Source organism: Saccopteryx bilineata, chromosome 3 (assembly GCF_036850765.1).
Source record: "Saccopteryx bilineata isolate mSacBil1 chromosome 3, mSacBil1_pri_phased_curated, whole genome shotgun sequence".
NCBI lineage: Eukaryota > Metazoa > Chordata > Mammalia > Chiroptera > Emballonuridae > Saccopteryx > Saccopteryx bilineata.
In genome coordinates, this window is record NC_089492.1 from 301661683 (window position 1) to 301683877 (window position 22195).

Here is a 22195-nt window from a genome sequence, read left to right on the forward strand (position 1 = left end):
AGGGACAGAGGAAATGAGGCCACCTTCCCTAGTCACAGTGCCTGTGTGCTGGGCCATGAATGGACCCAGGAGTCCTCATTGGTGTCCAGACAGAAATCCAGCCACCAGTTTAAACTCACCTGATTCTATACAGACCAACTTCCCCAAAAGTCCCACCCAGTAATGTTTCCATAATGTAAGAGTTTCTTTAGTGAATTTCCTTCTGTAGACTTAGTTGCTCTTAGTTTCGAAACAATAGAAACCAGCTGGGAGGCAGGGGACGTGTGCAGATTGTAGCCCAGGGTCACAGGACACAGAGGGACCAAGACCAGGGCATCGTGCCTGAGCAGGGAGTCACCTGCCCTGGAAAGCATGAGAGGGATGCATGGAGTGTCCTTGCAATGGCCACTCACCTCTCTGTGCAGCCCGCTAATAATATACAAGTGTTTGGAGAGTTTTATAAACTCCTATTTGCATGTGAGAAACTGAAGCATTTGCAAAAGGAAATGTGTGGTTTAGAAAGAGTCGCCCTGTGAGCACCAGAAGCCAAGGCCATGAGTTTCCCTGTCATACTGTTATAAAGTACTATTCCTCTGGGTTTACGTAGAGACACCAAGTCCAAATGAATTTTTAAGGAGCTTTATTAAAAGAGGAGATTTATTAAATATGCCAGCCACATATGACTAACATGGGGCAATCTGACCCAAATCGTGTGCACTGGGCACACCCCTGAGGCAGGTTATATACCTTTGCTCACACACCAGTTGGAGGGAAAAGGAGGAGGGGGAAGGGACACAATTTATTAGCAAGCTTATAACATTTGCCCATAGGATTTATAAAAAACATTTCTACATATTAAAACTTATAAGGTAACACCATAGCGAAAAATATTGTTCTACATATAAAAAATCCTAAATTTTCTGGTGTTCATTTGCCATTCCTTTGTTTAGAGGTATATACAGTAATTACATGTTTGCAGGAGTGGGGGGTAGTTTCCATGGTGCCAGGGGATAAATGCCTGACCTGTGAATGGCCCATCAAATAGAAAAAGAGGGAAAGGAAAAGGTTTTCTTAATCTCTCTCTCCCTGATCTGGTAGCTATTTACCTGCTTTCCTACAGGTGTGGGGGAAGGGAGGGAATCCAAGGCTCCCTTTCCCTCTTCATTTACAACACAATGCTATCAGCCATCCTGAGTTGGTGTAAATCACACAAATATAAAAATAATTTCTACAGAATTTCTCTGTATGCCTAGCCCAAATTAATAAAATGCCCTTTAAGTTTCCTCGTAGAAGGGAGTTTCCTACACAGTATGTTTCTGCAAGCCAGGAAACGTTCACATTTCTTTCTCTTTATTCTCTACAGAAAAGAGGGGACAAGAAATCCAACTATTTTCCCTAAAATATTAATATTAATTTTCTATTCTTTGGTACTTTACCACAATACTGTCTATGTATTTATGTGTGTCTCTAAGCATCTATCTAGGTATCTATATGTCTATCTATGTATCTTTGTATCTATCTAAGTCTCTTTTCAAGTCTGTATATCTGTGTGTCTAGATGTCTATGTAAGTATCTATCTATGTATTTATCTAGTCTATTTCAGTATCTGTTTGTGTATTTATATATTTAAGTTTCTATGTAACTATGCCAATGTCCATTTGTGCATCTCCATAACTATGTAAATATGAATTTGTGAATCTATGTAACTTTTTATATATCTATGTGTAAGGTAGGCTGGCAATGGGGGAAGGTCACATGGGGAGCCAGACCCGGGAACTTTGGCTGGAACCTCCCACACCCATGCCCGCCAAAGGAGACTTCCTGGGAACACTTGGAAAAGAGCAACTGTCCATCAGCCAGTGAGATTTCACCATGTCATATCAACTTGCCTTCACCCTGCCGACCCTATATATTACCCCCAAATGGGAAAATCCATGTGACTTCTCTGGCTTCTGTCTTACGGACCAGAGAACCTCGTCCAGGAAGCTCCCTGAATAAATCTTTTACTATTCCATACTTCATGGCTATGCCCTTCTTTTTTCCTGAGGGCGGGGGGATACCTTACATTTGGTGCCAAAACCCAGAAGTTTGAAGTCTGCAAGGGATTGCTCCTCTCCTCTTCCTTTCCAAGGAAGAACCAGGACCTCTGACTTTCCACCCACTTCAGCACATGGTGCGGTAAGTCTCCTGCCTCCAGCCTCCTCTCAGTTCTTTCCGCTGAGACTCCCTGTCCATAATCGCAGCTGTGTCAGGGACCTCTTATTTGTTCCGAGTGCGTGTGTGCCCGTGGAGATGTCCTGGACACATCCACTCTACCTAACTGTCCAATGGCCAGAGCTTGAGTTGTGGGATGCCAATTCTCATCTCTGATCACTCTGAGACTGAGAGCGGCCATAGAGGCCCAGGAATCTAAACCTGATCTAAAATCACTCCTGGAGTGCCTTATCCGAAATCTCTCTCTCCCTAAAGAAGAAGAAACTGTTCTTCTTCTCCACTGTGGCCAGGCCACAGAACCCACTGGATAATTGGACCAGATGGCCTCCTGAAGGGACTTTCGATTTTAACACCCTCATCAATTTAACTGTTGCCAAGGAACTCCGAAATGGTTGGAGATCCCTTACATTCAGGGCTTCTAGTATTTGCGCTCCTGTCCTAATCTCTGTGCTGCCTGCTACATGGTTCAGGCCCTTTTTGGCTGAGAAACCTCAACTAAACCCTCCACTCCTGATCTTTCCCCCAACTCTCTTCCCTTCCTGCACAGCTCCCCTCAATCCTATCGGGCTCCTCCCCTCCCTTTGCTGGATCCTGTTTCTCATTCACCTGCAAATACCAGTCCCTCTTTCTCCTCCCCTACTGGCCAGGAGCCCCTCCCTTCTCCGCAGTGTTCTTAACCCCCTCCTCCCTCAGGCCACCTTCCACCGGCCACTGGCTCTCATTCAGGTTTGCGGGGCTCCTGACCCCATAGCCCAACCCCAGTCTTCCTGCAGGAAGGCCTGGCCTTGTCCTGCCTCTGGCTCCAGTATTTCCAGCTGGATCTGGGTGCCGGGCTTCCCAGGAGCCCCCCTCCTCTTATAGTCATCCCCAAACTCCTATCCGAGACCTGTGAACATGGCATTTAAGGTTTTTAATGGTTGGGAGGAAAAGGCCGAGGCTGCTTGCCAGACCCGCATGCAGCAAAAGGTGACGCTCCAAACCCAGGCTCTTGTGGCAGCCCTGAGGCTGGTAGAGCAACAAGGGCAAGGCACAGGAGGTGCCCGACACAAGTCCAGGCCACAAAGAAGAACCCCACCAGAGCTTGCTTTAAATGTGGCAAAGAGGGTCACTGTGCCTAGCAGTGACCCTGCCCGAGGCCACCCACTAAGCCCTGCCCTGACTGCAAGCAGCCCAGTCACTGGCGGAGCGATTGCCCCTTTGGGTAACAGGCCCATCCTCAGCGTCTCCATGTGGAGGATAAGCCACCCAAATGGGAGGCCAAGCCAGCCAGGCGGGCCCACCGCTCGTACTCCTCGGCCTCATGGACGACTGCCGCAGCCTAGACTCGAAGACCTCCATCACCTTGCCAAGCCCAGGGTAATGCTGCAGGTAACGAATAAGTCCATCTCATTTCTTGTGGACACGGGGGCTACCTTCTCTGTTTTGCCATCACACTCTGGACCTCTAGTTCCCTCACAGGTCTCGGTTATGGGAGTGGATGGGACCCCTTCTTTTCCTCTTCGCATGCCACCCCTGACATGTAGTTTGGACGGATTTCCCTTTTTGCCCTCCTTCTTAGTTATGCCATCATGCCCTGTACCACTCCTGGGTCGGTACATTCTACAAAGTCTCAAAGCCACTGCCCAGCTGACAACATCTTCCCACTTCTTTCTACCACTCCTTACTGAAGGCTCTCCCACTACCACAGATCACCCTAACCCGATCACACCCCCTAATCCACCAGATATTGTCAACCCTCAAGTCCAGGACACTTCTACCCCTGTGGTAGCTACCCACCACCCACCTGTTCACATCTGCTTGAAGAATCACTCTCAATTCCCATCTAGACTCCAATTCCCTATTTCAGCAAGTCATTGCCAGGGCCTTAAACCAATAATTACCTGCCTTTTGAACCAAGACTTACTCATCCTCACAGACTCTCCCTGCAATACCCCCATCTTTCCTGTTCGAAAACTTTCAGGGGCTTATCGCCTCATACAAGACTTACACCTAATCAATGACGCGGTAGTTCCCCTCCATCCAGTAGTCCCTAATCCCTACACATTACTGTCACACATTCCCTCAGACACCACTCATTTCACAGTCCTAGATCTCAAGAATGCCTTCTTTACCATTCCTCTACACTTTGACTCTTACTTTCTGTTTGCTTTTACTTGGACTGACCTGGACACTAATGCAGCCTAGCAGCTTATGTGGATTGTCTTACCCCGGGGGTTCAGAGACAGCCCACACCTGTTTGGCAGGCACTAGCTCAGGATTTAGCAGTATGCAATCTCAAAACTAGTACTCTCTTACAATATGTAGATGACCTACTCCTCTGCAGCCCCTCCCTGCCTGCCTCAAGGAGACACACTGCCACCCTTCTTAACTTCCTCACTGTGAAGGGATATCATATCTCCTCTGCTAAGGCTCAACTTCACTCTCAGTCTGTAGTCTATCTGGGCATCGCCTTAACCCCCACCACCTGAGGTCTCACTCTAGATTGATCCCAGACCCTTCGCAGTCTCCAACCACCTACCACCGCTGATCAGACTCTTTCTTTCCTTGATCTAATAGGCTTTTTTAGACATTGGATTCCCAATTTTGCTCTCTTAGCCAAACCCCTCTACGAGGCTGCAAAAGAGACTCCCACAGGACCTCTCACATCCCCCAACGCTGTCAAAAGGGCTGTCTCTACCCTTTGAGATGCCCTCATCTCCTCTCCCCCTCTTGCTTTACCTGACTGCAGATGCCCCTTCCATCTTTTCACTGATGAAAAAAGCACAGTAATGCTGTTGGCATGTTAACTCAACCTATGGGGTCTACATATCTTCCCATAGCATGCTTCTCTAAACAACTGGACACCACCGTCAAAGGCTGGCAGCCCTGCCTCCAGGCCCTGGGTGCGACAGCTGAACTCACCAAGGAGGCTACTAAACTCACCCTTTCCCAACCCATCACTGTCTTTTCCTCTCACAGGCTCACTGACCTCCTTTCGCACAAATCTCTTTCTCTGGGTCCTTCCCACCTACAAGAATTTCACCTCCTGTTCATCGAAAACCCTTCAGTCACTCTTTTGCCCTCTCCCAGACTCAACCCAGCCACTTTACTGCCAGCTCCAGTGACACTTCCGGAACCCACCCACTCCTGTACGGAACTAATAGATTTCCTCAACAGGCCTCGAGATGGATTATCAGATTCTCCTTTAAAAGATCCAGATCTAATACTCTTTGTAGATGGAAGCTCTGTACAGGGACCCGATGGATGATGACGGGCAGCCTACACGGTGGTCACCACCTCCTCCACCATAGAAGCTCAACAGCTGCCAGAGGACACCACCTCCCAGAAAGCAGAGCTGATTGCCCTCACGCGGGCCCTTACTCTGGCCCAGGGAAAACACGTAACTATATATACTGACTCTAAATATTATTTTCTTATCACCCACAGCCACTCTGCCCTCTGGAAGGAAAGGGGCTTCCTCACTACCAAGGACTCCCCCATAATCAATGCTACCCTCATTTCTAAACTTTTACAGGTATTACAGCTTCCCACTGAGGTGGCCGTGGTACATTGTAGGGGCCATCAAACCTCTCAGGACCTGTTGGCCTTAAGAATGCTCGGGCCGATGCTGCGGCTCGAAACCTCACCCTGGGAGCCTTCCCCACTCCTCTCATGTTTCTCTTCACCTCCTTGAAACCTTCCTACACTCCTGAGGAAGAACAGGCCCTCCTCAGAAATGGTAGGGATGTGTGCAACCCAGGATGGATATTTCTCGGAGATAGAATTGCCTTACTAAAAGGACAGGCTGAAACTCTCCTTTCTGATATCCACTGTTCCTTACACATAGGGCCAAAAGCTTTCTATCGGTTCTTGCAACCACTCTTTTTCTTCCCAGGCCTCCAGCAGACTATTGAAAAGGTACACGCAGCATGCACTATCTGTTCCAAAACCTCTACACAAGGGGAACTCCGCCCCCGCTTCCCTCCTCATCACCTGAGGGGGCACGTGCCAGGCCAGCGTTGGCAGATTGACTTCACTCATATGCTCCCTCACAAAAAACTCCGTTATCTCTTAACTCTTGTTGATACCTTTTCAGGGTGGATAGAAGCCTTCCCCACCTCTCGAGAGACGGCAGACACCGTTGCCTTCATTCTTGTTGAAAATTCAATGTCCTCAACCGTTGGCAAGAGAAACTGCACAAGGACCTGTCCTTCTACAACCTGCTTAACTCCTGATGGCAGCCACCCATCCTCACCTGGGCTGCCTCTATCCTAGGTCCTCTTCTAATTATCAACATATTACTCATATTTACTCTTCTTTTCTAAATTCTTACTGGGCCGCATCCGCGAAGTTTCTTGAGTCACGGTCAAACAGATGTTTGTACACCCATATACGCGACTCCCCTCAGAGCCACCTCCTTCTGACCTCCCCTCTCCACGATGCCCCTAACCAGCAGGAAGTAGCCAGAGAATAGCAGTGACTCTATCTAACCTAAAAGGCCAGAATGTGAGGTCACAAGTGGAGCCAGACCCGGAAAGTTTGGCTGATACAGCCCACACCCATGCCTGTCAAAGGAGACTTCCCAGGAGCACTTGGAAAGGAGCGACTGTCCATCAGCCAGTGAGATTTTGCAACATCATATCAACTCTCCTTCACCCTGCCGACCCTATATGTTACCCCCAAATGGGAAAATCCGTGCGACTTCTCTGGCCCCAGGCTAGCAGATCAGAGAACCTCGTCAGGAAGCGCCCTGAATAAATCTTTACTATTCCACACTTCGTGGCTATGCCATTCTTTCTTCCCGGAGGGGGGGGATACCTTACACTATGTATCTGAGTATGTATGTATGTAGTATGTATGTATGTATGGGTGTATCTATCTATCTATATCTATCTATCTATCATCTATCTATCTATCTATCTATCTATCTATCTATCTATCTATCTATCTATCATTCATCTATCTATCCATCCATCCCTGTCTGTCTCTGATGAATTCATACTGGGTTTCATTTGGACAGAAGTTCAGACAGGTTATGAAATATCTCAATAGAAATGCCTTCTGGAAACGAAGGTCTCTCTGGCCCCAAGTAGGAGAAGCTAGAGTTGGGCCTGGGAACTGCCTGCCTCCCTCCTGTGAGAGTATAAAAATGAGCCCCATGACGTGGCCCCTTCACACTTGCTGATCTGCAGGGCCCTGTCCTCCCACCCACAGGGCTAGGACAGAGCAGTCGGTGAGAGGGCGGCCATGTCCCCAATCCCACCACACTACTGGGCCTTGCTGAGTTAGAACACAGGGGCAGGAGCACAGGGACAAAAGGGGTGGGACTGAGGTTGTGGTCCAGTTCCTCCTCGGTCTTGCCTCTAGCCCAGGACCTGATGTCCCCTGTGGAGAGAGTCAGCCATGCAGGCCCTGCCCACTCTGGGTCACCTGGTTCTAAACCTCCAGTGGAGGGACCAGGGCCTCCAACCTGTTCTAGATCTTCAGATAGCGAGAAGTCAGACACAGAGGCCAACAAAGGTCAAGTCGGGAGGTGTCTGGAGTTTTGTCTGGTAGCTACTATACAGGAAGAAGCTACCCTCTGGGAGCCCTGTTGCTGAGGGGTTTGGAGATTAAGGTGGCAAGGTTTTCTCTACAGCACACTGACCTGGACCCCCGTTTAGGGAAATTGGGTGGTGGGTGGCTTCTCACTGGGGCTTCCCTTGCAGGGCTCACCTGCTCCAGGTGATCCACACGTGGTACAGTGAGTCATTTCTACATGATTCCTAATCCCTGCCACCACAAGGGCAGCTCTGACAGGAGTCCTGTGGATTCCGAGAGCAATCAAACCCTGATTTATACCATAGAATGTCCCTCCTGACTGTCCCCTGACGGCTGCAAACACCACAGGATGTCAGCACTGATTTCCAGACTCCTCAGGCCCAGTGTATGCAGAACTAGACCCTGGTTCCCGCCCACTCTAATCTGACTCCTCTTCACTCTCTCTCCTTCTTTCTAGGTGAAGGTGATCAGTTCAGGTTCAGAAAACAAAGTCATTTTAATTTTCCTTAAGTCAACCCCATGCCACTCCATCCCAGAACCCTGTTCATGTCACCCCACATGTTCTCACCTGTCCTCGCATGTGCCCACGTCCTTGCCAGGTGTTGTCCCCCAATCTGAGCACCATCCATCTCAGCCTCACAGCAGGTATTGGGGCCTCCAACGGAGTCTCCCTGCTGGCCCCGCCCCATTCTCTCCTGCAGGTGAATATAAAAGAAAACAAGTCTGATGACTTTACATCCCAGCTGAAATCCTCAACTGGTTAAATTGAGGTTGCGTCAGATCAGTGGTCAAAGTATTTCCTCAGGCCGTGTCTGCCTCTGGGCTCACCTTGCCCTGCCCCATCTGACACACTGGTTTCTTTCAGTTTCTCAGACTCGCTGCACTCAGGACTGTCTCACACGCTGACCTCCCTGCTCCAACACCCCAGCCTCCCCTGATCTGCTCAGCTGAGCAACATCCTATGTGTTTGTCACATCTCAGAATGAACTCCTGTTTCCCAGATGGGAGGGGTCTCCATAGTCTGTGCTGTCCTCATACCTGCGGGTGCTCATTTCAGGGCTGTCAGACCCCTGTTCTTTCTCCTTCCTGCATGTGATCCTCCAACATCACTGCCCGTAACAGAGAGCATCTCAGCAGTTTGTTTCTGCCTGTCACAGGATGCCACCTCCCTCATTCTGTTCCACTACTTAAGCTCATGGACACGAGCACTAAAGTCACTTCTTTTCTCTTTCTTAAGTGAGAAGCGGAAGGCAGAGAGACAGACTCCCACATGCACCCCAACGGGAGAACCACCCAGCATGACTTTTAATGCGCAATGCTCTGCCCATCTGGGGTGTTGCTCCTTTGCTCAGCAACTGAGCTACTTTGGTGCCTGAGGCAAGTCCATGGAGCCATTTTCAGTGCCCAGAGCCAACTTTCTCCAAGAGAGCCATGGCTGTAGGAGGAGAAGAGAAAGATAAAGAGAGAAGGGAGATGGGGAGGGGTGGAGAAGGAGATGGTTGCTTCTCTTTTATACCCTCACTGGGAATCGAACATAGGACATCCACACTCTGGGCTGACACTCTACCTCTGAGCCAACTGGCCAGGGCCCTAAAGTCATCTCTTGATGCAAGAAGGCTGCCAGGGCTCCAGCCATTGCATGTGTTTGGATGCTTGGTGGCAGAGAAAGACAGATGTAGTAAGGGGCCTCCAGGCCTAATCACCACCTTTAATGGTGCTTTCCTGGGACTGTCACCAGCAGGGTTCCTTCCATCTCATTGGTCAGGTGTTGTTTTTTGTTCTCTGAGGCCCTCAGGCTGGCTAAGAAGTGAGGCTCTGATTCAAATAAGGATGTAGAGTGCAGATGTTGTAGAGGTGACATCAGTCTCAACCCTATTGTCCTCCTGTTGTCACAGGGAGGGGAAGGCTATTTCCTCATAGTGAACCTGGAGATTCTTCTCTGCTTCCTCCCAGGGGTCTTGTCCAATCCACCCATGAAGACTGAGCCGGGCACTGTGATTCCCCGGGGACAGCCTGTGACCATCGTGTACCAGGCCCAGCTTGAGTGGAGTCATCCACCAGGTAAAGGAGGATGGAGGACTTGCTATATGGATCTGAGAATCATGTCTCAACATGGGTCACAGGGGACAGAGGCCAGATTCCTCATCCCACAGAGAGTGAGGTCACTGTCGGGAGTTATCGCTGCTGCTGCTGTCACAAAGGGTCCCGCTGGTCTGAGTGCAGTGAGCCCCTGGAGCTGAGGTGACAGGTGAGGACGTCTCCACTAAGCCTCAGGTTTGCCTCAGGTCCCTGCACCCTGTCCCCAGCTGTGTCCTCAGTCCTCAGACTCCTTAGCCTCCTGGCACAGCCTTAGGGCTCCCTGTCCCTCTGCACACACGTCCTTCAGCCTTCACAGGATGCTGGTCCAATATGGACATCACGATGGTGAAAAGTCTCATCTTGAAGACGTGGTCTTCCACAGCACAGGGTGCAGGTGGGAGCCCGTGGGAAGCAGAGCTCACCTACCCCCAGGTCCAGGCCACGCTGCCCAGGCTCACAGCCCAGATCACGCAAACTTCCTGGAGCCTGGGTGTCAGGTGAATGGGCAACAGTGGTCATGAGGTCTCCCTTCCAGGTCCCATCACGACCAGAGGATCAGGATGTAGGCGGGAGAGTCCACCCCCTCCCCAGGTGGTTTCTGGACTGGACACCAGGTTCTCCCAGCAGCAGGACTCACGTGCAGGGGAGAGGGCTGGTTTGGATGACATGGGAGGGGCTCTGCATTTGAGTCTCCTGGAAACACCAGGGAGCAGAGACCCCAGGGCATTCTGGGGCCAGACTCTGTCCTGGGGACCCACTGCGGACACTCCTATTTTGCTGTGTCAGGCCAGGTCGCTCAAGAACAGGGGCCTATGAGATCGGAGCAGCTACTATGTGTATGAGGCCAGACCCAGAACTGTGGCATGTAGACGGGACCAGGATCCGGCCCAAGAACCCCTGTTAGTCCAAGGGGTCATTACCCACTGCAGTCCCGGGAGGAGGCCTGGTTGGTACGAGTGCTCACTGTGGGGTATTTGTGGAAAATCCCAAGTATTCCGATGCAAGCTCATTTATTTTAATACCGAGCTATAAATGACATAGAACATGGTATGAATTTAAGGGCACAACGTGTTGATGTGATGTATTTATATTACACTTAGTTGCCTTTGTAGCTGTGAGGTGCACAGACACCTTCCTCTATATTCTCTCAGCACCCACTGGGTGTCCCATGTGCCCCAACCCCAGAGCCCGCTCCCATGGTCTCTCTCCTGCTGGTTCAATCCCTTTAGTATTTTATATTGGTTCTTGGGTCACCCTACCCTTCCCTTTAGCCACTGTCCCTGTGAGTGAGATGGGAAGAGCACTCATGTGAGCAGGATAATTTTAACATATAGCATAACAGTGAATACTTGGAGGGAGATTTTAGGACCAGTCAGCATAAAGCGGTTTTACACCTTCCCCAAGAACAGAGGGTTTGTTGGTGTGGTGGGAACTGACAGTGACATCAGCTGGTTTCACAAAAACACGCCCTGCTTGGTCCTGTAGATTAGAGTGAGGTCCACACTCAGGGGTTCATGCAGGGAGGAGTTCAGCCTCATCTGAGTATGTAGCGGAGACATATTTTTGGAAGCCTTGGTCCTCGCCTGTCTCATTAGCAGGAAACTAGGAAAGGACTAGAGAGCTCTTCCCCTTTTCACGGAGATACTGATGTAGCAACCCTGTGGCGGGCCCCCGACTAACACATCCTGCCCACAGGCTGCAGGCTCTGTCCTCCACCGGCTGCAGGGACTGACCATGTCACCCTTTCCCACCACCCTGCTGGGCCTCGGTGAGTCCTGGAATGGAGGGACAGCATCCCAGGGACAGAGGGGTGGTAGATTGGGGAGACATCTGGATCCCTGCTCTGTCCTGAGTCCAGTCCGGGTTTCTATGCAACCCTGGGTGAGTAGCATGACCTCTCCTGGGACCTCAGCTCAAACCAACTGAGTCTGCTCATGGACAGTTCTGTCCTAGGTGCAGGGACCTGGTAAGGGGACAGGTTCAGCCTGAGTGCCTGATTGAAAGAGGGTGTGGGGGAGTTGTCTTGCAATCAGAGCAAGAAGAACGGTTGTGTCAGAGGTAACACTGAGGAGTGTGGTTTGGAAATTCTCAGAGGCTGAGCCCACTGCCGCCATCAGGGCCCCTGAGAGCAGCCCCGTGAGGACACCGGGTGCTGGGTGCTTTTCTCACGAGACCTTCTCTTCCAGTGCTCTGTCTGGGCCACATGATCCACATGCAGGAGGGTGAGTCTGCCTTTTTATTTAGGTTTTTATATATATTTTATTTTTAAGACTAATATTTATCTTTAGGCAGAGTGAGTCTCACGCCTCTCTCTGTGTCACGACCCGTCTGCGCTCATGCCATCTCTCTCTCTTATGGTCTGAATCCCGGCCTTTCTATCACTGACACAAACCATTCCGCACCCCGACCCTGACCTCCTCCCAGGCTGCCATCTTCTGTCTCTGGGCTTGGCTACCTCACACTTGGCCATCTGGTCTCCACTCAGAGCCTCTCCCCTCTGATCCCAGATGAGGTCAGCTTGGCCTCCATCTGTCTTGTGTCCCCACTCACCCCAGGGTGCGTGTCACAGCATGTGGCCGTGGGTTTGCACAGTTCCCTCATCAGCCCTGTGCTCCTTCTGCACCTGCAGCCCAGGAAGGGGGACCCTGTGTGAGTGTCTCATGTGTTTGGAGCCAATGGCACAGGGAGGGCGTCTGCACATGGACAGACAGGAGCTGAGATACGGATGAAGAGTGAGTGGATGAGTGACCGAATGCGTGAGTGGTGACCCTGGAACAGCGCCAGCCTCTACCGTGGACAGCGTAACTGGGATGCCTTCTTCCTGATTCAGGGCACAAACGAGCTCTTCCCCCGCCCAGCTTAGTGAGACACATGGGGGTTCAGGAGCCTCAGGGACAAGGAAATGGAACTAAGCTGAGAGGAAGGTAGAAAATGCAGAGGGACCAGACATGAGGGCTCCACAGAAGCTGTTCCCTGGAGTTGGGCATCCTCACCCACTGGGTACCCTGAGCAGGTCTGGGCTGGAGCTCCAGCACAGTCCCCTGGACTTCCAGTGGAGCCTGTGGCCCCCATGAGTCCCCACACCCTCCCCAGCTGCCCCTCTGACCCGGCCCAGATCACTGCCCCCCTCCCAGAGCCCTGCTTCCTGTACCCATGGATGACCTGCTCATCCTCATCCTCTGCCTCCCTCCCAGCCCTCTCTGCCCACTAGACATGGCCGTGGGCAGGGAGACATGCCTGGGGACTCAGCCTGCCTGAGACCTCCCTGTCACCCTGAGAAAAGCCCAAGTGTGACCAAGACTCGGGGTCCTGTGTCAGTGGGGAAATCCCTCTGCAGTGATGAGAATTCAGGCACCTGGAGTGGGTGTGGGGTGGTCTTTGTGGAAGAGGGTGGTGGAAATGTTCTCAGACTGGGTTGTGGTGATGGCTGCACAGCTCTGTAAGTTGCTAAAGACAGTGACATGTGCACTTAAACCAGGGGACTGTGAGGTGTGTGATGTCCTCATAGTGGACCCTGAGACCCTGCTCTGCTTCCTCCCAGGGGTCCAGCCCACACCCTCCATCAGGGCTGAGCCAGGGTCTGTGATTCCCCGGGGACGGCCTGTGACCATTGTGTGCCAGGGCCCCGCTGGGGCTGACAAATTCCGCTTGGAAAACGAGAATGTATCTGATTATAAGAATCAAGGCAACATATCTCAACCTGAGTCACAGAAGACAGAGGCCAGATTCCTCATCCCCGCCGTGACTGAGGACACTGCTGGGCCTTATCGCTGCCTCTATCATTTACATGGAACACACACCTGGTCTCTGCGCAGTGAGCCCCTGGAGCTGAAGGTGACAGGTGAGGACGTGTCCACTCTGCCCTCAGGTTTGCCGCAGGTCCCTTCACCCTGTCCCAGCTGCGTCTCTATCCTCAGCTCCTTCTCCTGCTGACCCCAGCCCTGTGGCTCCCTGCCCTCTGCACAGGTGATCCTCGACCTTCACACCTGGCTCAGGGCCCAGAGTCCTGGTCCTTTCTGGACCCCGGGTGACATGGATAGTAGCCCAGCCTCAGAGTGAGCACAGAGTTTCCCTGGTGGGTTGGGTGGGGAGTGAGCTTCCAAAGACCAGGGGAGGACAGACTGCCTTCAATAGGGCATGTGTCATTTCACTCATGGTGGTGAACAACTTTCCTTTCCATGGGCCAGGTTCTGTGGGACAATGTGACCCTTGTGTGTGCTTGATCCTTTTTGGCCAAGTCATGTGGTCCTGGAGTCCCTGCCCAGAGCTGGACCGCACTTTTAAGATGTTGGGGGATGAAGCTGTCCTTTCCCTGTGTATATTCAACCCCTGAGATTCCTGAACTCACGGTCCATCTGGGATGCTTGGATCCTCCCCTTGTCCTCCTTGGGCCTCTAAAAACCTGCTCCCTGCTGCTCTGTGAGATCAAGGGGGCGACACTAGTAGGATAGAAGAGGAGCTAACCCCCCCCCCCACCAGAGGAAGGGAGCAGGGGCTCTCCTTGTGTTCCGCACATCTCATTTCTCAGGTGTCTCAGGAATGTCATCTGGGGCTGACTGATGGCAGTTGTGGTCTGTGGGTGGACACTCAGGGTAGAAAGGCCCAGGCTGAGTTGGACATCCCAGACACCCCCACAGGCATCAGCCCTTCTTCTGCCCTGTTCACAGGAGACCATGGAGTCACCAGGTCCACCTCCATCACACACACAAAGCCTGTCTCCTCAGCTGGTGAGTAGAGACCTCGGCTTGGAGAGGTTTGGGGACCTCTGTGCTGAGGACTGAGCTCCCAGGTTCAGCCCTCTGTCCTGGGCTGGATCAGAGACTGAAGACCACAGCAAGGGGCTGCCACTCACAGAGCATCCCTAATATTCACGACTGTGACATCACTGGCCTGACTCACTAACTGAGTGCCAGGCTCTGTGAAAGCATTTCATGCTGCATCAGCCTGTGAGGAGGGTGCTCCTCTTACCTCTAAGAGACCAGCTTTTATAATCTGTGGAAACAGAGCTAAACTTTCTTGCCCAAGGACACAGGTTAAAAAAAGGCAGAATTAGCCCAGGACAGCTGGTAAATGTAATATTTTAGCTTTGTAATTTAAATTATGTTAGTGTATATATTTAGATTATATATTAAATATATGTGACATAATAATATAATAATATACATTAACATCATTTTCAAATGAAGACACAGTACATTATTATATATTACACTATGCATTATAGTATACATTACTAAAATTAATATATGCAAATGTTAGCATAAATATGAGCACTGTATGTCCTAATAAAATGTGTCATTGATAGAAGTAACTTCTACAGAATAAGTTCTTTTAAATTACATATTTTTATATAATTTAAATTATAGATATATAACTTAAGTCACATAACTTTTTTTTAAAGTGAGAGGAAGGGAGATAGTGAGACAGACTCTTGCATGTGTCCCGTCTGGGACCACTCGGCAACCCCTGTCAAAGCCCATGCTCAAACCTTCAAGCCACGGGCTGTGGGAGGAGAAGAAGAGTAGGAGCAGAGGGGGGTTGAGAAGCAGATGTCACTTCTCCTGTGCGCCCTGAGCAGGAATTGAATCCGGGACGTTTGAGAGCCAGGAGGGGGACTTGCCCTAGACCCTGAGTGAGTTTTATCAAGCAACTCACCGAATTTTGCCACTGTGCTGGGCCCTGGGATCCTCTAGTTGACCGGTTGTGGGTCCTGGGGGTGTGGAAGCAAGGGTCCTGAGGTGGGAGTTGGAGGTGTCTGATGGACAGGTGTCTGGGTGTTCCCAGTGGAGGGAGGGCCTCTACCGGCTGCGGAGGCAGGTCACCGTGAGAAGAGGACAGAGGCTGCAGGAGTCATTTACTAACCCTTTCTGACTCCTAGGACCACCTCGTAAAGTCACCCTCCCACCCACAGAAGGAAGTCCCCAGACAGGTGAGTCACCTGGGCGTGTGCCCAGGGGGAGTGCTGGGAGGGACAGGTCCTGCCCAGTGGAGAAGGAGCTCCTCCCTCACAGGTCCTGTCTGGGCGGGGTCTTGTCCCCCATTTTCTGACCCCCTGTTCTGCTTCCAGCCTCCACCTCCGGGAATTACACGGTGGGGAACTGTGTCTGCATCGGCCTTGCTGCTGCGGTCTTGCTGATCCTGGTGGCGATTCTGGCGGAAGCTGGGCACAGCCAGCGCAGGTCCCCGCACGGGCCACAGGGATGGAGACAAGAGGACACCCATTAGACTAGATTAGACCCCAGGGCCCAAGGCTCAGCTGGAGACCCTGGAGACTGAGCACCACACACACTGAGTGCCATCTGAAGGCTTGTATAGGGACTGCAATCTGTCCTCCGAAGCAGTCTAGCCGCTTCTGTGTGCTCTGTCTCTGGTCACCAGGGTTCGGCTCCAGATCTGACCCTCACGAAAATCACGGCCACGCCTGCCTCTGCCCTGGATCTCCCTTCTCTCAGGGTCTAAGACAGAGGCCGGGTACTGCAGACCCTCCTCCTCCGCATCTGTCCCAACCCCCTCCTCCCCCTCTAACCATTTCTGAGGCTGCAGGTGCCCAGCTCAGGCCAATTTCTCCATTCTCATGCCTCTCCCTGTGGTCTCAGCGTCTGGGCTGCCCTCCCAGTCTGACCGTCTGACACCTGCGCTGGGATTTCCTCCCTCCCCCTTTCCTACTGGGTCCTACTTTCCCGGCTGCTTTCCAAGAACCCTGCTGCTCAGGAGCCTTGGTGTCATCCACCCCTGTCACCCGTGGAGCGGCACCTGCTCCGGCCTCCAGGCCTCTGCTTCTCTTGTGACTGGAAAAGTCACTGCCTCCTTCTCTGTCCTCTCCAGTCCTCATCAGCTTGGATCAAAGATCAGGGAAAGAGACACAAACCAAAACCAGTGTCGCCACACACCCATCATTAGGACAACTATGACTAAAAATAACAGTGGACGAGGGGAAAGTGAGACATGTGATGGGACGTGGGGATGAGGGTGCCATGTGCATGGCTGCTGGGGTGGAACGCGTGTAAACGCCCTGTGCCCCTCCCTCAAACATAACTCCGGAATTGCCCTGCAGCCCACAGCCCCGCAGGGACACGCGGGCAGAGAAGTGACAGCATGGCTTCGGTGCTTGCACACCCGTGTGCACACGAGCCTGACTCACAGCAGCCCACGTGGACACAGGGTTCCTGCAGCGTGGAGGACGAAGCACACCCCCGTGTCATAGACCGGGGCCCTCAGGACGCTGGGACGACGAGGAATGGATTGATCCCTGAGCTTCCAGAGGGAATGCAGCCCTGCTGACACCTGATTTCAGCCCGTGAGGCCCCTTTCGACCTGCGACCCCCAGAGCCGGAAGATCACACACCGTGTTGCTGTGAGCCACCACCGGGTGCTGAAGGTCACAGCAGAAGCAGGAATCTCACGCACCTGGTGTCCGACACTCTGGTCTCAGGACACCCTCAGGCTTCTGAAAACCAGGGCAGAGCTTTCCTCAGAAGCCTCTGGCCTCATCCTCGACCTTCCATCCAAACCACCCTCCCCCACCTCACAGGGCCTGAGGTCCAGCAGAGCACACTGCGGGTAGCAGGGGCTGGAGGACGCCCGTGACTCCAGGACACTGGCTGCCCTGTGACTGGGCTGTTGTGTGCCAGGTCCCTGTGTGGCCGGGGCACAGTCCTCCCTCCCCTCTCTCCTGCAGAGCAGGGCTGGGCAGGGTGACCCCGGGCCCTCCCCTGTCCCCAGCACAGGCAGGAGACTGTGAGGGGGATGCTCACTGCTGTGACTGAGGTGTCTCCTCTTCAGAAACTGTGTGGACCCCTGGACCCCTCTGTGTTCCTGACTCCGTGTCCCTCTCAGGGAAGAAAGGGTTCTTCCAGAACGGGGGCTGCCTGCTTGGTTCCTTCAGGGACTGTCCCCTGTAACAGTGCGGCTCAGCTTCCCAAACATGGCCACTGAAGGTCCCTTTGAGGCGGGAGAGTAAGAAGCTGGGGAAATTCCTTGACAAAGGGAATAAGGGAGGCTGAGACCACATAACGAAACAAGGCCAAATAATTTGCTTAATTCACAGCCAGCGGATGAATCACAAGGTTTTATCTTCCCTAACTAAGGACACTTAGAAGGAAACAGTTCACACATTCCAGACCATTCCAGGCAAATAAGCCTCAGTCTCAGTTCCTCTTCAAGAACATTTTTGAAAAAATGAAATGTAATTCACCAGAAAAAAACCCTGACACCTCTTTACACACATTTTGATGAATGAATGCATTGAAGGACATACCTGGAAAGCTAATGAATATTCTGTTAAGACCCTTACTCTGAGACCTCACCTAGGATTCACCCCCTCCGTCTGCTGAAGAATGAGAGAAGCCTCCAGACAGAGAACCCAGAAGCATGCTCAGTCTAGAGCACGCCCATACTTTTTGCTCCTACACTAAGGGTCCTCAGGAGACTTGCACCCGGGAGCAGTGGTGGTGGCAGCTCCTCTCAGGCTAACCCCCTGAACCTGTTTCCAAGGTCCTCTTTTCTGTGACTTCCCAGTGAGCTAAAGCAGTGCTTCCCGGGCTCTCCTGTGGCTTCTCCTGTCCTAAGCCCTTCCTTCATTGCACTGTCCCCAGCTGGAATAAACACCCTCTCAAAACCACCTGGACTCGTCTGGTGAAATCTTTCCTGCATGAAGTCAAGAAACTACAGGTCACTTGCTGACCCGAGGCAGACCAGCTCCGGCCCAGTCCCCGTCCAGTAACACTCTCAGCTTCCCGCGATCCTTTCTGAGACATTTTCTCTTGTCACCTGTGCCCCATCATGCTCTCTAGATCAAAAGGGAACCCAGGTTTATGTCTGTTCCTCCTGCCCTGGACCAGGAGTCCACCTTGTCTCCAAGTTCTTGAGTTTCTTTTACTGGGAATGATAAGTACTTAGAAAACACGACCTAGGGTCACGTGGACTTAGGGCTATGGGGGTTTTGTTCTGTATAGACTGCTTAGTATCAGGAAGGTAGCCCTGAAACTTCTCAGGGGGCGCCCTTCCTAGAGATCTAGTGGGGTCATGCAACCCCCCCGGAGAGGCCGACCAGTCCAAGTGTCCAGGATGCCTGAGATGACTGATTGAACCTGATAAGCAAGAGAGATATTAGTAGATCCCTCAGAAGGCCAGTTATGGGGGGGGGGCGCTGGCCATTCTAACTCGCACAGAGTGTGTAGTCTCCCGGAGCTAACGGTTGCTCCGTAGTCCACAGCTCATTCCTTGAAGTCCTGGAAATTATTGAAAAAACATTCAAGCGGCATACACTTAGCACAAGAAGCCAACTGACCTATTTTGATGGACTTGACAAAGTCTAGACTGAGAAAGACAACTAGACAAACACTCCAGAGAATGCACAACCAGACAAAAACCAAACTAGACAAAAACCAAATCTGAAACCGGACTGGCCAACTAAACCTGAGATCACTGGCCACTGTCGGGTGCCAGGATCTGGTTGCGGAGGTTATGCTGTGTCCAGCCCTGCGGCCGACCCCCCTGGGGGCGCCCCAACCTGTCCAGACCCAGTTGCTTACCAGTAAGATCCTGAGTAGCTCAACATCCAATTGAGTGCCTTCTTGTGCCTGGGGCTGAGGAACGTCTCTCAGAGATCTCCCCCTGGGCAGAGCACCCGAAGGCCCAAATAGGTTCCAATCACCAGAAAAGTCTGGTGCATCCTGGACGAGCCCCAAATGATGCGGTGCATCCCACACTGAACACAACCAGAGCCCAAACTGATTGAATTTGGAAAGCTTTATGCACTGGCCAGTGGTCTGTCTGCTGCGCTGAGAAAGCAAAGAAAAGCAATGAGCTTGAGGGGAGAGGGGTATTTATAGGCAAAAACTACAAGGTTACAGTTATTTCAGCACTTTTGTACAATATCTTTGTAAAAGCACACACTGTTCTGATATAATAAACCACCTTCCTGTAATATCTGCAAGGTTGACACACAAGGAACACATCCTGCCTCTGCCAGCAAGATTAGATTTGAGTCTAACTGCTGAGGCTTGCACCAGTTCCTCCCAAGCCCCGAGCTAAATTAGGTCGGGGTCCCAAGCATGGGCTGGCACGCCAGCACACTGCTAGATTTCTTTCTAAAAAAATATTTTTGTTTTATTGCGTGGCTGTGGTCATTGAGCGTAAGCTTATTTTTATTTTCATTTGCTTATATTCATGTCAGCTGTGCTTCCCAATTTTTGATGATTTAATTGTGTTTTGAAGATGTCAAATCCTTTTAGGTTTCAGAAGAGACAATTACATAGAGTGGTATGTTCAGAGATAACCACTTCGTTCTGCCCCTTTACCCTACAACCCTACCTATGGGAGGTAACTAGTTTTGTTAGTGTCAGGTTTTCAGAATAAAAATATATGTGAAAAACACCTCCTTTCTTAAAAAAATCATCAAAGTATATATATTGTCTTGCAACTTGCTGTTTTTCTCATTTCCCATTGCTCCTGTAAGAAACTCCCACAAATGTCATGCTCAACAAGAGCCACACTTACGATCTGACAGGTCTAGAGCCTGGGCATCTGATACGGGTCCCCTGGGCTGGCAGGACGGTGTCTGCAGGGCTTGTGTTCTCTGGAGGCTCGAGGGGTGGATTCATTCCCCACCTTTTCCAGAGTCACAGGTCACCCCCATTCCTCAGCTCAGGGCTCCTCCTCTGTCTTCAAAGGAGGCAGTTTGTGTGGGTGGGTCACACCCTACTTGGGGCATCTCAGCGACCCCATTTCCATCATTCCCTCCCCTTCACTGACCCTCACCTGTAGAGCTTCTCCTGAGGTGCGGAATCCCACACAGCTGGGGAAGCCAGAGACTCACTACCTTGTTCCCCCTTTCGATTGGCTCCCCTTAGGGAGAAGCACGGCACTGAAAAAGCTCTTCCCACGTTCTCAAATGCATCCCCATTTTCTTACTTGACCTACAACATCAAGATGCATAATCCTTTTTTTAAATACACACATTCTAAGACTCAGTTCTCTCTGCTAGGTGATCAGTTACTTATCTCTTGAGTCATTCTCTTGAACTTATCTCTTGAACATCCTAGATGGCATTCTCACTTCTTAATTCATGATGGATATGAATTTGTCCTCCTCGTTCTAGTTCCCAGGTGTCTTGACTTTCCACTTCTGGAATTCGCAGCCTCACAACCTGGAAATTTCCTCCATTTTTGTACTCCAGTTCGTAAACGTCTCTTCAGCTGTGTCTTGTCCTGGATGGAAAAACTTTCTTTGACTATCTTCATTCTGCTATGTTGTTCATATCTAAAACTTCCAAACCATCTCAAGGATGTCATGCTCTTCTGTAATAGACTCCATACTCTTCTCTGAACAATTCAGTATTCCCCTTTATTTTTATCAGATATTTACACACGCTTCATCTTAAGTCACTCTTATGTTTTCCTACTGACTCTATTTCATTGCATTCGACAGTACCTGTTACCATAGACCACTGTCCTTAGTGCTTTGTCATGTATGAGGGTGACTCTACGGTCCATTCTTGTTAGAAGTTTCTTCCCCTCACACACCTGATCTTCCACAGGTTACTTCTGGCGCTGTCCTGGGAGTCAGGCTGACGGTGGAGAGGTAACAATGGCAGCTGCTCCTGCTCCTTGGTGTCCACTCTTTCAGACCTAGCATCTGCCCAGGGTTGTGTAAGGCGGAGATGGATAATGCTGGTCTCATGCTCACATGAGGGATGCACTCGTGCCACTAAAAATAACCAGTGAGTTTGTGCAATAATTCTGTTTCCCACACCCCACGGAAGGAGTGACTCAGTGCTGACAAAGGGGGTGGGTCCGTGAGCAGAGCAAGAGCAGCCCACCCACAGACACCAGGTAAGGGGCACCCCAGCTTCCAGCCTTTGCCTGAAGCCCTGACCCTCCCTTCTTATAAGAACTGGGGGCCCATATTATAGGGACCCTTGATGGACCCGGGCTCTGGCTGCCAAGCAGCTTTGTTCTCTGTTTTTTGTGGGTTTTTTTTATTGTGGTTTCTTTTCTCTTTGAGGAACTTTCATTTCTCTTTTCCCTCAAATGGTGATTTCTACATATTTAAGAAACAGTCTAGCGGCATTTATGGGTATTCGAAGCAGATAAGGGCTCTAGAGTGGATGCAACAAATGTTTCTCTTCACTGTGGAGTCCGACACCAGGACCCTGCTGTGTCTGCACGTGGTCTGAACCAGAACAGTGACCGGTCCCCTCTCCTGAGCCAGGAACCGGGGACACCGCGACCACGCTGAGGAGAGAGGTTCATGACAACACGAACCAAACAAGGAAAGAGATAAGATGCTACTGTCCGGGTCACACAGGCAGTAGATGACAGATGAATATTTACCTAATGGTTATCTTTTTCTGTATTAAACGTTGATCCCAAATAAAAGTCCTCTAAAGCTCACATGCAGG

The 22195-nt window shown here is 51.1% G+C and overlaps 1 protein-coding gene across 1 annotated transcript in view; it reads right to left on the reverse strand.

Annotated features, from left to right (window-relative positions):
• The window catches only part of LOC136331981 (uncharacterized), a 228248-nt gene that overhangs the window by 107090 nt on the left and 98963 nt on the right, over positions 1–22195 (reverse strand). The window lies entirely within an intron of this gene.